This window comes from Lissotriton vulgaris, chromosome 6 (assembly GCF_964263255.1).
Source record: "Lissotriton vulgaris chromosome 6, aLisVul1.2, whole genome shotgun sequence".
Taxonomy (NCBI): domain Eukaryota; kingdom Metazoa; phylum Chordata; class Amphibia; order Caudata; family Salamandridae; genus Lissotriton; species Lissotriton vulgaris.
Window position 1 is genome coordinate 992,839,766 of NC_141694.1, and position 15,500 is coordinate 992,855,265.

General features: G+C 47.3%; 1 protein-coding gene across 9 annotated transcripts in view; it reads right to left on the minus strand.

Annotated features, from left to right (window-relative positions):
• Positions 1–15,500, minus strand: part of LOC147708315 (protein 4.1-like) — a 1,681,744-nt gene that overhangs the window by 1,508,189 nt on the left and 158,055 nt on the right. For all 9 annotated transcript variants that reach the window (XM_086927035.1, XM_086927031.1, XM_086927029.1 and 6 more), the window contains exon 2: positions 10,724–10,815. The gene's annotated coding sequence lies outside the window, so the exon portion shown is untranslated. The remainder of the gene's footprint in view (positions 1–10,723; positions 10,816–15,500) is intronic.

Consider the following 15,500-nt stretch of genomic DNA (forward strand, 5'->3'; position numbering starts at 1 on the left):
TCGATGAGAAGAAATGGTGCTCCGCGAGTGAGAAACGCTCCGGGTGTGATGAGATGAAAATGGCAGACGTACGGCGCCCGCAGTGCGATGTCGTGATGCAATGATCTCGATGCGAGGATCCAGGGTTAGCGAGCACTCGAAAAGCCCGCAAACGTGCAAGGCGATGATCTTTGGGTGTTAGCGAGCCCTTTGTGGCACGCAAGCGTGTAATGGGTTTTGGTTTGCGAGCGCTCGGCGGCAGCAGCGCAGTGATTTTTCTTACGCTCTTCAGCTGCTGCGGGTCGCAAACAGGCGTTAGGGACGATTTCAGCACTCTCTTCTCTGTAGTAGAACTAGAGGCCCTGGAACTCACAGGGGCCTCAATTGCAGATAGAAATCCTCGCTGGGAGGAATCAGGAGGCTGGTGGGGGAGTCAGATGTGCCTGTGACTCCAGCAGGAGGCTAGCTCTCTTCTAGCCCTTGGGTGATTGCTTTAGCAAGTTGAAATAAAAGTTCTCTCAAAGTCCTTTTCCCTCTTATTCCAAGTCCAGGGGAAACTACTGCAGGCCAATCCAAGAAACAGCACACAAGCACAAGAACAGTCCTCTCCTGCAGATTTCTTCAGTTACACGGACAGAGGTTCTTCTTGAAATCCAGGAGAAATACAAATTGTAGGGGTTTGGGCACAGATATTTATACCCCAAAAGTTTTTGTTCTAAAAAGTCACTAGTCACTGAACCCAGCCAAAACCAGTTCTGCTCAGTCCTGGAGCACTTTGTTTACCAGGCTGCATCCTTCCTTTCAGAAAGAGGGGGTCTGCCATCAGACGCAAAGTAGGAGGTGGAGCCAGCATTCACCTTGCCAGCCACAGCTCTATTCAGGTCAAGGAGCTACCCCTCCCCAATACTCAATGTAGATCTCTCTATTCAACCCAGGTCTGACTCAGCGTGCCTTGCCCCTCTAAACCCAGACAGCCAATACACATAACAGCAGAGCACACTGGAAGGCTTAGGCAAGTAAATACCTACTTTCTAAAAGTGGTATTTTCAAACACAGAATATTAAAACCAACTTTGCTAAAAGATGTATTTATCATTCTTGAGTTCAGGCATACTAAACTCGAATTTCTACCATGTTCCCGGAGTCAATTAGGATTATAAGATGTAACTGCCCATTCTAGCCTATGGGGAACAGGTAGCCTTGCAGTAGTGAAAATCTAAATGGGGTGTAATTCACTACCAGGACATGCTACACATATCAAGCCATGTCCTACCTTACACAGACAATGCACCCTACCATAGGGGTGATTGATATGATGCCAAGGGAAGGTCCAAGGGCTCGGACGTGTGGACACTTCACAGCCAAGATGGCAGTTCTAGACTGCACACAGACACTGCAGTGGCAGGTCTGAGGTACACTTTACAAGCGGCTTCTGTGGGTGGTGCAAACCAGCGCTGCAGGCCCACCAGCAGTATTTGGGTTACCAGCTCTAGGCACACACAGGCCACATTACTAGGGACTAACAGGTAAACCAAATAGGCCAATCAGGGATAAACCAATTCACAGTCATATTTACACAGGGAAAGCATATGCACTTTAGCACTGATCAGCAGTTGTAAAGTGTCCAGAGTCATAAACCAACAACAACAGGTCAGAAAAAATACCTGAGGCAGGCAAAAAGTTTAGAGATGACCCTGCAAGAAGGGCCATTTCCAACAGGTACCCATAATTTTGGAGATGTGCAAATAGCTACTGTTCCTAAACTGTATATTTTGCTCCCATTTCGGAAATACATAGGAGTCTTTTGGACCGATTTTTCACTGTTTTTATTTTCCCTAATGAATTGCTATATACCCGGTACACAATAAAAAATGCATTGCAAGACGCTGCTCAGTTATTGGCTCTGGGTTGCTCAGGTTCCTGGTGCACCTACAAGTACTATATATCCCCACAACCAGAAGGGTGCAGCGGATGTAACAGTATATTGCTTTTAAAAAAACTGCCATACTTAGAAGAAGTTACAGGTGACAATGTTGGCACAAATTACTTTTTTCAAATCATTTTCAATTTTTCCTATTCTCAGCTGTTGGTTTCCATAAAAAAAAACCTTGAAGGATCTACACAAATGACCCCTTGCTATATTCAGAATTTTGTCTTTTTTCTGAAATGTATAGCTTTCCAGGATCCATTATTGCTTTCATACCCATTTCTACTATTAAATGGAAGGACGTTGAAAGAGCAAAAAGTAGCAAAAATAGCCTATTTCCCAGTAAAATGCCAAAACTGTGTAAAAAAGTTTGGTTTTCTGACAAAAGTCTGTCAGTCCCTGAGAGCTGGGAAGATGGTGATTTCAACATTACATTTGTTGATACCATTTGCAGGGACAAAAACAGACTCTTTCTTTTGCAGCACTTTTATCCCAATTTTCCCAAAAATAAGAAACTTTAGCTGTATTTTGGGTAATTTCTAGGTCCCCTCCAGGGGAATCAACAAACCCTGATGTTGGAAGAAAAGGATGCAAATTTGGCGTGGATACTATATGTGTTCAAAAAGGTGCAGGGGCCTAAGCATGAACAACCCCAAATAGCCCAAAAAAAAAAAAGGCTTAGCACAGGGAAGGAAAGGCCTAGCAGCGAAGGGGTTAAAAAAAATGGGTGTATATCTGTGTTATACATGTTACAGTGCCACATATGGCGAAAGGTATGTCCTGTGCCACAAGTGAAGAAGTTACTTACCTTAGATATATCTGTAAGAAACATTAGTTAGTCATAGATTCCTTACCTTAGAATTACCCCCAGGGGTCAGACTGGATCCGGAAAGTTTTTTCGTTAGCAGTACCTCTGCTCGTCGGAAGGTGGCGTTGGTCGGCTCTACGTCTGTCGGTGGCGGCGTGATCGCCTTAGATGCCGCCCTCGCGCGCCGTCAGTTCTGTACCCGACTTTCCAAGAGAGAGACGCAGAGCCATGCAAGACACTGACCACTGGTGCACAAAACTGGGGCCCTGAAAAGATGTCCTTAACCCTAGAAATCAGTTTGCAGAACAGGGAGGATGGGTGGAGTAGGAAGGAATCTATAACTAATTAATGTTTCTTACAGATATATTGTTATCAAAGGTAAATAACTTGTTCTCTGAAAGATACACGTTAGTTATAGATTCCTTACAATTGAATAGATACTCCAGCACTAACAAACTCGGTGCTGGGTCTGCGAACAAAGATCACACCAGAAAGTGCTGGAGAACAGAATGGCCAAATAAGCTGTCTCTCCGGACTGGACTGTCAAGGCAGTAGTGTTTGGTGAAGGTGTTTAACGGAGCCCACGTAGCTGCCTCACAAATGGAACTCTGCGTCCCAAAGCCATAGTCGCAGCCGTCACCCTGGTGGAATGGGCGCGCAGCCTTACTGAAGGCTCCTTCATTGCCAAGGAATAACAGGCTTTGATACACAAGACGTCCCATCGGTCGATAGTCCGTTTGTGCACGGCCTGACCTTGCTTGGCACCCATGTACCAAACAAAGAGTTAGTTATCGACCCGGAACGGTTTGGTGCGATCCAAATAAAATGAAAGCACACATTTTGGGTCCAGACGAGTTAGCCTCTCTTCCTAAGGATTCAGAGGCGGAAAGAAGGTCGGCAAAGTAATTGTATGCCTGATGTGGAAGGCAGTGACAAGCTTGGGCAGGAAGGATGGACGAGTCCCGAGGACAACTTTGTCCGGATGTACAGAGAGAAAAGGAGGCTTAGAAGAAAGTACCTGGAGCTTACTCACTCGTCTGGCAGAGATGATGGCCACCAGGAACGCAGTTTTGAGAGTCAAGATCCTCAAAGGACAGTTGTGAAGAGTCTCAAAGGGAGCGCACATTAAGTGAGTTAAAACTAGATTCAAGTCCCAGTGAGGTATAACGAAAGGAACAGGAGGAAAAAGATGAGTTAGGCCTTTCAAGAAATGATTTACAACCGGGGACTTGTAAAGAGAAGGCTGATCTGGTAGCCGAAGGAAGGAAGTGATGACCGAAAGATAGCCTTTGATATTGCCCAGAGCAGAGCCCTGCGGGCCAAGGAAAGAAGGAACAAAAAAACCTCAGAAAGAGGGGCAGAGAGGGGATTCACAGCCTTTGCTGTGCACCATGCCACAAATGTGTTCCACCGGCAAGCGTATACAGACTTAGTGGAGGGACACCTGGCTGCCAGAATTACATCGAAGACTTCAGGAGGCAGGTCAAATGGCATCAACTGCTGCCGCTCAATCTCCACGCAAGGAGAGGGAGGCTGGACAGGCTCGGGTGGAGGACCGTCCCCTGTTGCTGCAACAGAAGATCCTCCCGAAGAGGCAGACGGGTCAGAGGATCGATGGCCATGTTGAGCAGCTCAGGATACCATACTCTCGGTGCCCAAACCAGAGCCACAAGGATGACTTGGGCCCGGTTGCGCAGGATCTTCTTCAGCACTCTGGGCAGAAGTGGTATAGAAAGAAAGGCGTACAACAGACCGAAACTCCGTTCGAGACGAAAAGCGTCGCCTAGCGAGTGTTGCCTTGGAAATTCCAACTCACAGAATTGCCTACATTGCGTGTTCTCTTCGGTGGTGAATGGATCTAACCAAGGCTCTCCTCACTGTTGAAATAGACCTTGCACCACCTCCGAGTGAAGACGCCATTTGTGATCCATCATGCAACTGCGGCTGAGTTTGTGTGCCCTGGCGTTCAGGGAACCTGCTAGGTGTTGAACCACCAGGGTTATGCCCTGATGTTCAGCCATGTCCAGAGGCGGAGGGCCTCTTGACATAGGGTCCACGACCCCACCCGCCTGGTTTGTTGCAGTAACACATGGCAGTGGTGTTGTCCGTGAACACCAGCACTCTTCCCCGGACAGAGGGAATTGATGCTTTGAGTGCAAGACTAATCGCCCGGAGCTCCAGAAGGTTGATGTGGATTCCGGACTCCGCCAGAGACCAGAGGCCTCTGATCTCCGCCTCTCCCATATGGCAGTCCCATCCCAGAAGGGATGCATCTGTCACCACTGTGTGGTCTGGTAGGGGAAGGGAGATGGATCTGCCGCTGACCTAATCCTGGTTCGTGAGCCACCACTGCAATTGACGTGCAGTGCCCTCCGACATCTGGATGCAATCGGCCAGATTCCTCTGATGTTGCGCCCACTGGAACTTCAGGTCCCACTGCAGAGCCAGCATATGCCACCTGGCATGATCGACCAGCAAGATGCAGGAGGCCATGAGGCCCAACAGCCTTAGGGTCATTCTGACCGAAACCCGGGATAGAGGCTGAAAGATCGAAATCATAGCCCGAATATCCCGGACTCGACGTTCGGGAGAATAGACCCGAAACTGTGTCGTGTCCAGAACACCTCAGATGAAAAGGAGCTTTTGAGAGGGAATCAGGTGTGACTTCGGCACATTGAAGGAAAACCCCAGCGAATGCAGGAGGTCAGCCATAATCTGGAAGTGGGAGATGACTGCCCGGGGCCAGACTGCCTTCAACAGCCAGTCGTTGAGATAGAGAAAGACTGAAACCCCTGGTCTGCGCAGATGAGCTGCGACCACCGCCATCACTTTCGTTAACACCGGAGGGGCACTGGTAAAGCCAAAGGAGAGCATGGTAAATGGAAAATGCTTGTGTCCTACCGTGAACCGTAGGTAACGCTGGTGGACTGGCAGGAGGGGGATGTGGAAATAAGCGTCCTGCAAATCCAACGCTACCATCCAGTCTTCCGGGTCGAGGGCAGACAAAGCCTGAGAAAGCGTCAACATCTTGAACTTCTCCTTCCGGAGGAAGATGTTGATGTCCCTGAGATCCAAGATAGGAAGCAGGCCCTTGTCCTTCTTGCGGACCAGAAAGTAGTGGGAATAACAACCAAAACCTACTTCTGGGACAGGAACGAGCTCGATGGATCCCTTGGCCAAGAGAGCCGTAACTTCCTGCTGGAGAAGGGCCAGATGATCCTCCGACATGCGGTTGTATCTCGTTGGCATGGTTGGAGGAGTAGTCTCGAAGGGGGAAGGAGTTGCCCCTTTGGACTATTTGCAGAACCCACCTGTCCAAGCTCTGCGCGGTGGGGTGTTGGGAGAGGAAATTGGGTCGCCCGGAGCCGGGCGGTATCGTAGGGCAATGATCCTGTCCACGGGAGCCCCGTATTGGGCCTGGATCACGTGCCCAAAAGGACGTCGGTGAGGGCCTCTTTAAACGGCAGCAGGGGCTCCAAAAAGTTTGAAGCCGGTTGAAGCACCTCTGTCAAGAGGTTAGTTCTGACCGTCAACGTAGGAAGCTCGAGGTTGAGAGCCTTGGCAACACCACTGTGTATGACACTCCCTCCTCTGTAGCCACGGTAGGAGGAGACAACATGCCATAGTCAGGGGAGGTGTACAAACCATGGCATCCCACAGTTCCTCTCTCCAGTCCTGTTCACTGTCCAACTGGCCATTCAGAGGGTCACCTGACCCCTTCCAGTCCTCATCCTCTGGGCGCCATTCTGGTCGAAAAGGGACCCCAGGAGTGAACAGGGGCACAAAAACCCCTCTGGGTGCCAGATCCGGTTCGCTGGGCCACGCCGGTCAGACTCTGGGTCCACGTCGGGATGGAGGCAGGGGTCGACACAGCCAGGGAGACGACCGGCGTCGAACGCGGTAGTGGTGCAGCAGGAAGCGGTGCCGGTGGAGGCGTAATCAGGTCAACCAGCGCTGATCCGAATCCAGGCCTGGATCCAAGCGGGGCCTGCGGCGTCGGCGAAGGTCTAGGCACCCCAACCGAGTCCACGGGGCCCGAAGGCACGCCAGCGGGATCAAGCCACCCAAAGATGGGCGGGAATCGCTCCGGTCCCAGAATGGGAGGGAATCGCTGAGTCGAGTCTTCGGGCTCCAAGTACGGGGCCGCAAGAAGGGCACCACCCGCCTCCCTAGTCATGTCGGCCTACCGATGAGAAGTCGAAGAGCGACGATGCTTCTTCGACTTCTTCTTATGCTTCGACTTTCCCGACCCAGAGTGCGAAGACTTCGAACACTTGGACGAATGGAGGTGGCTCCACGACCTCCCTCGCCGGCGGGACCTTGAACGGCGCGGGGCAGACTGCCGGTGCTCAAGCAGCTTTCGGGACCGCTCCCGCAAAGCCTTCGGCGCCATCGACTGGCAGTCGGAGCACGACTTAGGGTTGTGGTGGCGCTCCAGGCAAAGAGGCACACACAGTGCAGATCCGTCACCAGCATCATCCGATGACAGGAACCGCATGGCTTGATTCCAGGCATCTCCCGTGCACCAGGAGTCGAAAACTCGAAAAAGAAGTAGACAAAAACTCAGTCAAAAAGTGACTGGAGGTACCGCTCTTCCCGGATCTGCGCTGGCTCGCTCAGAAAAAGAAAGAACTGACGTCAGCGCACGAGGGCGGCATCTAAGAAGCTGCTGCAACGTCATCCCAGTGACCATGAGGCCAACGACTGACGCGGAGCCAACCGACGCCACCTTCCGATGCGCAGAGGTACTGCTGACGAAAAAACTTTCCGGATCCAGTCTGATGCCTGAGGGTAATTCTAAGGCAAGAAATCTATAACCAACGTGTTTCTTTCAGATACATAAGACAGGCACTCAGTCACACAATACACATATCCCATTTATACGCACACATGGTCATACATCCCCAAAAAACCACGTCATCACTGACCCACCTAGCAACCCTGTCATAGTGCTCCTACATTAAGTATTTTGTTCAAACCATAGTCCCTGGTTCTATAGACATTTGGCTTAAAGTCAATGAAGCTGCGCCCGCCGACCGGATGGCTTCAAAAGACGCAGGCTGACCTGGCTCGCAACATCTGGAATAGACGCCGCCCGCGCTTCAAGCACTCGATTGCTGTGCTCTCCCCTGCACATGGCGAAGTGGGGATACCCGATCTTACGCTATATTTTCGGGCCGCCCAGCTGCGCACGCTGGTGGAATGGCACCAGTTAGAGTCCAGTAAACACTGGCTCTTTCAAGATCAGGCGGTGGCAGGCCGGCCGCTCCAAGGCGTTCCGTTCTTACCGCGCCGATACAGACCACCTAAACTCTACGCGTCGCAGATCACGAGCACGGTCCTGGACACGTGGGACAGAGTGGCAGTCCAGCGGGGTCTCACTTTGTTTCCCTCCCCGATGACACCGCTTTTCGACAATCCTGATTTTTCCCCCGGTCTCAACCCCAGGGCGTTCGCGGTCTGGAAAACAACGCCCTGTAGAGATGTGGGACACATGTTTGACCTCAATGGTATCCTCCCCTTCCAGAAGGTGAAAGAAGATTATGGCAAACCAGAGGCAGACCGCTTGTCCTATTTACAGGTCAGACACCGGGTCTTGCACCAGTCGATTAAACCCGGCGTGCACCGCTTCCTCGCGCCATACGAGAAATGGCTACTGACGTGCACGTCCGACAAAAAGCTACTTTCTGACCTATACCAACACCTACTTCTCGCCGACATTAATACATACAACGCAGGGAGGGCCAGGTGGGAGAGGGATCTGGGGAGAGAGCTCACATGAAAGGAGTGGGAGGGAGTATACCACAGAGCCAGACACTCAGACTATCATATGGGTCTTACGGAAACGTTGACCAAAGTAGTCACTTATTGGTACCACACACCTGATAGGATACATCGCTGGGACCCTCGGGTTAGTGACCGCTGCTGGAGGGGATGTGGGGAGCTCGGCACACTGGAGCACCTTCTGTGGAGTTGTGACCGATTACGACCTCACTGAACCTCGATCCTAGACTTGATAGACATGCACTTAGAGACACACAACTTCCCCGATTACCCGCCTATGTGTTGCTGGGCCTCCCTAACCCCCTGATGTACCCCCTGAAGTCCATGAGAGGTAGGCTTATAGCGATTGCACTGGGGGCAGCGATACAGAATATTGTGGCACACTGGAGAGACGCTCAACACCCCCCCCCCGCCCCCCCCAACAACTTGGTTGGCTGCATAGGCTTTGGACGATACTGGGCATGGAGAAACTCTTGTTGGCAAAGGCGGGGAAGAGTTCAGAGTTTGCAGACCTCTGGCGACCATTCCTGACCCTGCTTACGGGAGAGTTCAGGGAGCTGAGCTGTCCTCTCTACCTGCAACTGTTACGCCTCGCAGAAACCCCGCATGCAGACCCTAAAACACAGCCACAAAAGCCAAAAGCCCGGAGGTCGGATGCCCTCCAGGGACCCTTGTAGGGTGATGTTAGTCTATTGCTCGGTCTTGGCTCGGTGGACAGGGAGGGGGGAGGTGAGGGAGGTAGGGGGGGGGATTAGTTGGGGTTGTTTTTTTCTTGTTCTATGACACAACGCTACCAAAAGCGGCTTTTGAACCATTACGACGCGGCCGGCCCAGTTGGGTTGCAGGCGGCTTGCTGTGTATAATGTGCATCGACTGGAGCTCATTCCAGTCCTACTTCTATGCATGTATTGTCAATAATGGGCCTGCGCCTCTTCATGCACGAGCCGCTGTACTTCTTATGATGCTTTTTCCCTTAACCCTTTCGCTGCACATGACGAGCTCAGCTCGTCATGAGGCACACTGGAGCTGTGCTTATGACGAGCTGAGCTCGTCATGAAACTATAGTATTTCAAGCCTTTCAGCACAGGAGGGGAAAAGCCATAGCAGCCAAGGTGTTAATAAAAAGATTTAATACTAAAGTCAATGAAGCTGGGCGTGGGGGTGTCTGGTAACAACGCTCAAGTTGCTTGACCTTCAGTAGCTCATGAGGATTTTCACTGATCAGAAGTAGCTCTCACTACAGAAAAAGGTTGGAGACCCCAGGTTTAGGCCTGAAACTCAGATTAGTATTGAACTTTTCATAGAACCGCAGTCCATCTAATTATAATGGGCTCATACTGATCTACAGGAGTAAGAGATAGCCGTCATTTAACCACCGTCCATCATCTGTGCTCCCCAAGCGCACTAGATTCCTCATTTCTTTCCCTAACAAATGGCTGTATTTATAAACTGTACGATTAGCCTCACAGTGGTACTCAATTCCTTATTCACCTTGAAGCTCCCAGATGGACAAGGACCTGTTCAGCTAGGAATCACACTTTTTTCTCAAGCTACGGTAATCACAGCTGCTTAGTCCAGGACGAATAGCTGTAGCATACCGGGGGTTTTCTCCACAGGGTTCTAGTATCCACCCATAAGCAACAAAATGACCTGAACCACATGGTGGTGGACACCAATTGGTCAAATAAGAAATGGCCTGGCTCTGTTATTAAACAAAATAGTGTTGTCTTAGAAAGAGAACACAAGAGACACTAGTGTTTCCAAAGCTAGAATAGCATTAATGGGCGAATGGAAGTACCAGATTGATTAGGCCCAGAGGAATGCAACCTTGTGATGTCCTTTAAGTATCTCTTTATGGCCATAACTCACACTACTGAAATTTTTACAGCTGTGCACAAAAAATCTACCAAGGGAGGGTTGCTACAGTTGTCTAGTAATGAATAATCGGCGCTAGAAAACACAGAGAGCAGGCTCGGACAAATAGCTGTGTAAACACTGCTAAACATAAACAGGTATGGTGTAGGTTACATCTAAGTGTCATCAAGGGAAAGGTGTGAGTCAATTCAGTTAGTATTCAAATTGTATTAGCCCCTACATTCAAAAATGTATTAGCCCCTCCATTCACAAAGGACAAACACAAATATACATCAATGTACTCATTTATCAAACAGAAAGCTTTATACCTTATGACGCTTGCAGCACTTTCAACTGAGCTCTGTGACTTACCTACTAGAAGTCTCACACCCAAGAAATTGTGCCAGATAATAGTGGAATTTCGATGCTGGTAACTTGCTCCCTAAAATCTTATGCTTGATTAACTAGAGAAAGACAAAAATGAAACAAGCATTAGCAAAGCCAATCGGTCTTGCCTTTCACATAGCTACAGTTACCTCACGTAATTACAAGAAGTTGTTTCCGAAGGAGAAAATACTGTGAGAAGTGTTTAACAGGACTGCGGCCCTTGAGAACTTTACTAGATGTACATTTCAAGTCAGAAGAAACTGCTTAACAAATCAATCACAATGCTGCAATAACTCAAGATGTTACTAAGGTGCATATATACTAACAAGTCATGCAGCACAAAACAGCAAGAGAACTTGCTTCACTGCAGGACATGGAGAGGGCGGAAATGTGCTATATCTATTAAGATATGGCTCATTCATGCTCTCTCTCTCTGCGCTGGTGCTTTTTCTTCGTTTTCCTCTTTCACGTGAGCTGTAGAAAGCAGCACACATAGAAAGAGGAAAAAATATGGAGAAACAAAAATAATTCTCCTGCTACACCTCACATGGGAATACGGACCACTGTGACGCATTTCCAGGTTTACAAGCCTTGGTAACTCTAGGAATGCAAAATGAACACCCATGCCCCACCCATAGAATACCTTCCCAGGGCGAGTAATGCAATGAAGCCATTTGCGCTGCCTTGCGGTACTCCAGATTTACTAAGCCATACAAAGACATGCACGGTGGCTTTGGGTGGTTTAATAAATCTTACAGAAGCCCTTGTGTTGCCTTGCAACACCTTGCATGACGCAATGGCAATGCAACAGCTTTGTAAATGTGTCCCTAAATATCCCACGAGTAAGATGAAACTGTTTAAAATGTCACTCACAAAGTTGAGATGGTGTGGTTTCAACATATGATAATCAAAATGAGAATGGATCACTTGTCCTGCACAACCTTAGGTATGGAGGTAGAAAAGGAGGAGGGGGTGTCCCGATATAAAAGATCCTCATGCACGTGATGGGTATGTTGGTTTCTAAAGCGGTATATCTTGATTCTCCGCTCTTGGATCACGTGTGTGCATAATCATTAGGTCGATCAAGTTATGCAGCCTCCACCAGGAGGTTCTTATCCAAGGTTGATGCAGTAGTGAGCCAGTGATAAGGGTATAAAGAAAATAAAAGGCCCGAAAATTCAGAAGGAAAATTTTTATTGGTCTGGTTTTCGGGTCTGGTAAGTCTTGGACTAGTGCATCTATGAACTTGATTATGAGTAAAAGGTGCACTCAGAGTGTAGAGATCATAAATAGTGGGGGGGAGAAGTTAAAAAGTGGTCGACATGTTTCTGCCTCAGTTGCCTAGGTTAGGAGTTCCGGGCATTCATCAGGACCGTTAAGTGAATAACGTGAATAGAATATAAATAAAGTGCTCTTGAAAAGTGAAAAGAAATAGGGATGTTGACCTGTTTCTCTGTTATGAAGGTCTCAATGTACCTGCGAAGAATAAACACAATTGTTTTGCAACACACAGAAGGGAAGGGGTACATGGGGACACACACCAAGCAGTAATCTGCTTAACACATTTATCCATTGATAGAGTTCTAAACAACTAAAAAATGGCAATACTTCATTGACCGGTTATCAACTATGGCAGCGTCAACTCTCTCTTCAACACTCCAAACTCATGCAAATGACTATGGCATGCTTGCAGTTGGTGGTGCGTGCAAAGTATTTATGACATAATCGTCGGTGCGGGGTGATTCTAAGCGTCATTCGATCTCACTTAGTGGGTGTTAGTGCAACTGGAGTCACCTCGTTATGTATATTATCATGAACATTAACAAAAGCACCTTCCATTTGGTAAGGTGTAAAAATGCAGTAACGTGAAAATATCCGTGGCGGGCGGGTCAGGTGTATCATTACGTGTGTGATTATTCAAGTGTGACCCTGACAGACCGTAGTCTGTTGTTAACACGCCATCGCGAAGTTGTTACCTAGCGCGTGTGGCTAACGCGCTCCATTCGGATGGTAGAGCCTCAGGGGGACTGGGGAAAGAGGACACTTTGATTAACATTCTCTTTTGTAATACACTTGCAGTTAGTAGTGATCTCGTTCCACCTCCTTGACTACCTATTGCGTCCGTGCCTGGCGTCCACTGTGTGCGCTGCTCAAGCCGATCCGGAAACAGTCCGTTCTGTTTCTGGGTCAACATTAAAGGCGGGGGTAATCTTGTGTAGTGATCCTATTGGTCTATGCACGTTGTCATGGCGATCTTTAGCGTACCTTCCTTTTAGGGATCACAATAACAACAATGTGGTTCAATTTCATGAGGTGGCTGGAGCCATAATTACAACGCTAATCAATCAGCATAGTGTAGATACTTTGATTGGTGAACAGCATATCCTAGGTTGCTGTCTATCGACACGGGTAAGGGGATTTGTTGTAATGTGACGTTTAATACCGTGTGTAATGCGTAGAGGTCGGTATAGGTGAATATTAGGGAAAGTATTTGTGGCACAACACGGGCCAAAGTTATCAGGCTCGGACATTCGTCACATGTTGACGTGTATTGCGATAGGGAGGAAGTGAGTTGGTGTTGTTAGGAGGAATATGACGTTCAATGCACCGTTAATTATTGTCATAGTAATAATCGTATATTTTGGTTACTTCGTCTTCTGTGTATTCTATGAAAACTTTTACACATCTTATGGATTCACAAGATGGGATTTAGTGAGTCAGCCAGTATTTAGAAAAAAGGCTGGGAATTCTCAAAATAAAGAGGGTTGCAGATTCTCAGACTTAGTAGTTATTTCATCTCTTTGCAAGGCTGAGCCATGGTATGTTGTCATTCAGCCCCTCGCTGTCAGTTCTAACTCTGTGTACCCACCTTTGCTCTTTTTCAAGGAGGGTTTTTTTCGGCATTGTTGTCTTTGTTGGGCAAGGTCTCAAGGATAACCCATTGTAGATCTTGTACAGTATGGCCCTGTTCTAAATAGTGTGAGGCCATTGTTGAGGTGCTTTTCTTGCATTTAACATTACTACGGTGTTCACATAGTCTTTGTTTGGCTTTCCTGCATGTCATGCCGATGTATGTTTGGTTACATGGGCAGGTGATCATGTAGACCACGTGAGTTTCAACATATAAAAGTATATAACCACTTTTTCTACTCTGATAAAGCTTGGATATTCTTTCATGCAGATGCAGTACTGCAAGTTGTTGCTAGGTGTCCTTCAGAAGTCAAATGTAAAAGCATTTACATATATTCGTGAAGAGGTAGTTCCAAAAGTTGTTCCTGGGTGTCCCTCACAAAGTTAAATGCAAAAGCATTGAAATCCTTACACAAAGCTGCTGTTCAACTAGTCATTACTTGGGATCCCTCACAAGTCAAATGTAAAAGCATTGAAAAATGTTAATTAAGCTGCAGTTCCACAAGTCTTCACTTGATGTCCCTCTAAAAGTAAAATGCAAAAGCTTTGAAATTTTAACTTGAAGCAGCAGTTCCACTCACCATTACTAGGTGTCCCTCACGTCAAATGCAAATGTATTGATATTCTTTCATGAAGGTGCAGTTCCACAAGTTGTTCCTAGGTTTCTTTCAAAAGTGGAATGGAAATGAACTGGAATCCGTTCATGAAGCTGCAGTTTCCTAAATTGTTCCTAAAGTGTCCGCTCCTAGGGCCAGATGTAGGAAGCTCAAATGGGTTTGCAAACGCCAAAATGGTATGCATGTAGCAAATTTTAGTGCAAAATAAGGAATCGCAAATTTGCGATTCCTTATTTTGCGATTGCATGTAAGGAATCGCAAATTTTGCGGTTCCTTAAATGCAATGTATGATGCAAAAAAAAATTTGCTAATTGTCCCTAAGGAATCGCAAATTACCACCAACTTCAAGTTGGTGGTAATTTGCAAATTTCTTTAAAAATGCCAATTTTTCCATTTTTATAAAGTGCCATGTGATGCACATACATGCCCTTAGAGCATGTATGTGCACCACATGTGCACCCATGCCTATTTCAGGGGTGCAACATGGTGTCCTTTGGACACCCTTGCACCCTTGAAATTATTCTCAATTTGCGATTAGCAAATTGCGAATTGCAAATTGAGAATAATTTCACATTCATTCCTATGGGCCTCCTGGCCCATAGAAATGAATGGGAACTTATTCCTTAATTGCAATTAGCAATTTGCTAATCGCAATTAAGGAATTTTAATAAATCGCTAAAAAATAGCGAATTTCTACATACATACCATTTTGCAATTCTCAAATAGCGATTCCTTAAAAATCGCTATTTGAGAATCGCAAAAGTGTATCTTGATACATCTGGCCCCTAGTGAAATGCAAAAGCATTGAAATATTTTCATAAAGGTGTAGTTCCAAGTCACCTGCTTCAAATGACCTGCAACAAGCTGAGGGGGGTGGGGCTTTCGTATATAAATTTGCATTCACACTTGTGCTATTTTAACCGCACTGGTTGTGCTTATTTACAACAGGATTATCTGCCAAATCTGGATCATAATAATTAATCCAAATTACAGATTAAAATAAAAAAAATTTACCTTGTGATCACACCTTACTACCTATAGGAGTTTTTATTCACTGGTAAGTACATCACAGTTTATTTTGGTTGTACATGTTTTGGTGCCAGGAAAGTTTCACTTGCTCCATGTGGGTGTTCGCGATTATTGCTGTGTTACTGCAGTCTTGTGAAGCCTTCTATAGGAGCTACTGCTATTAATGCATCCTCACTGACACTCCGTCTAGGGCAACAAGGCGTTAC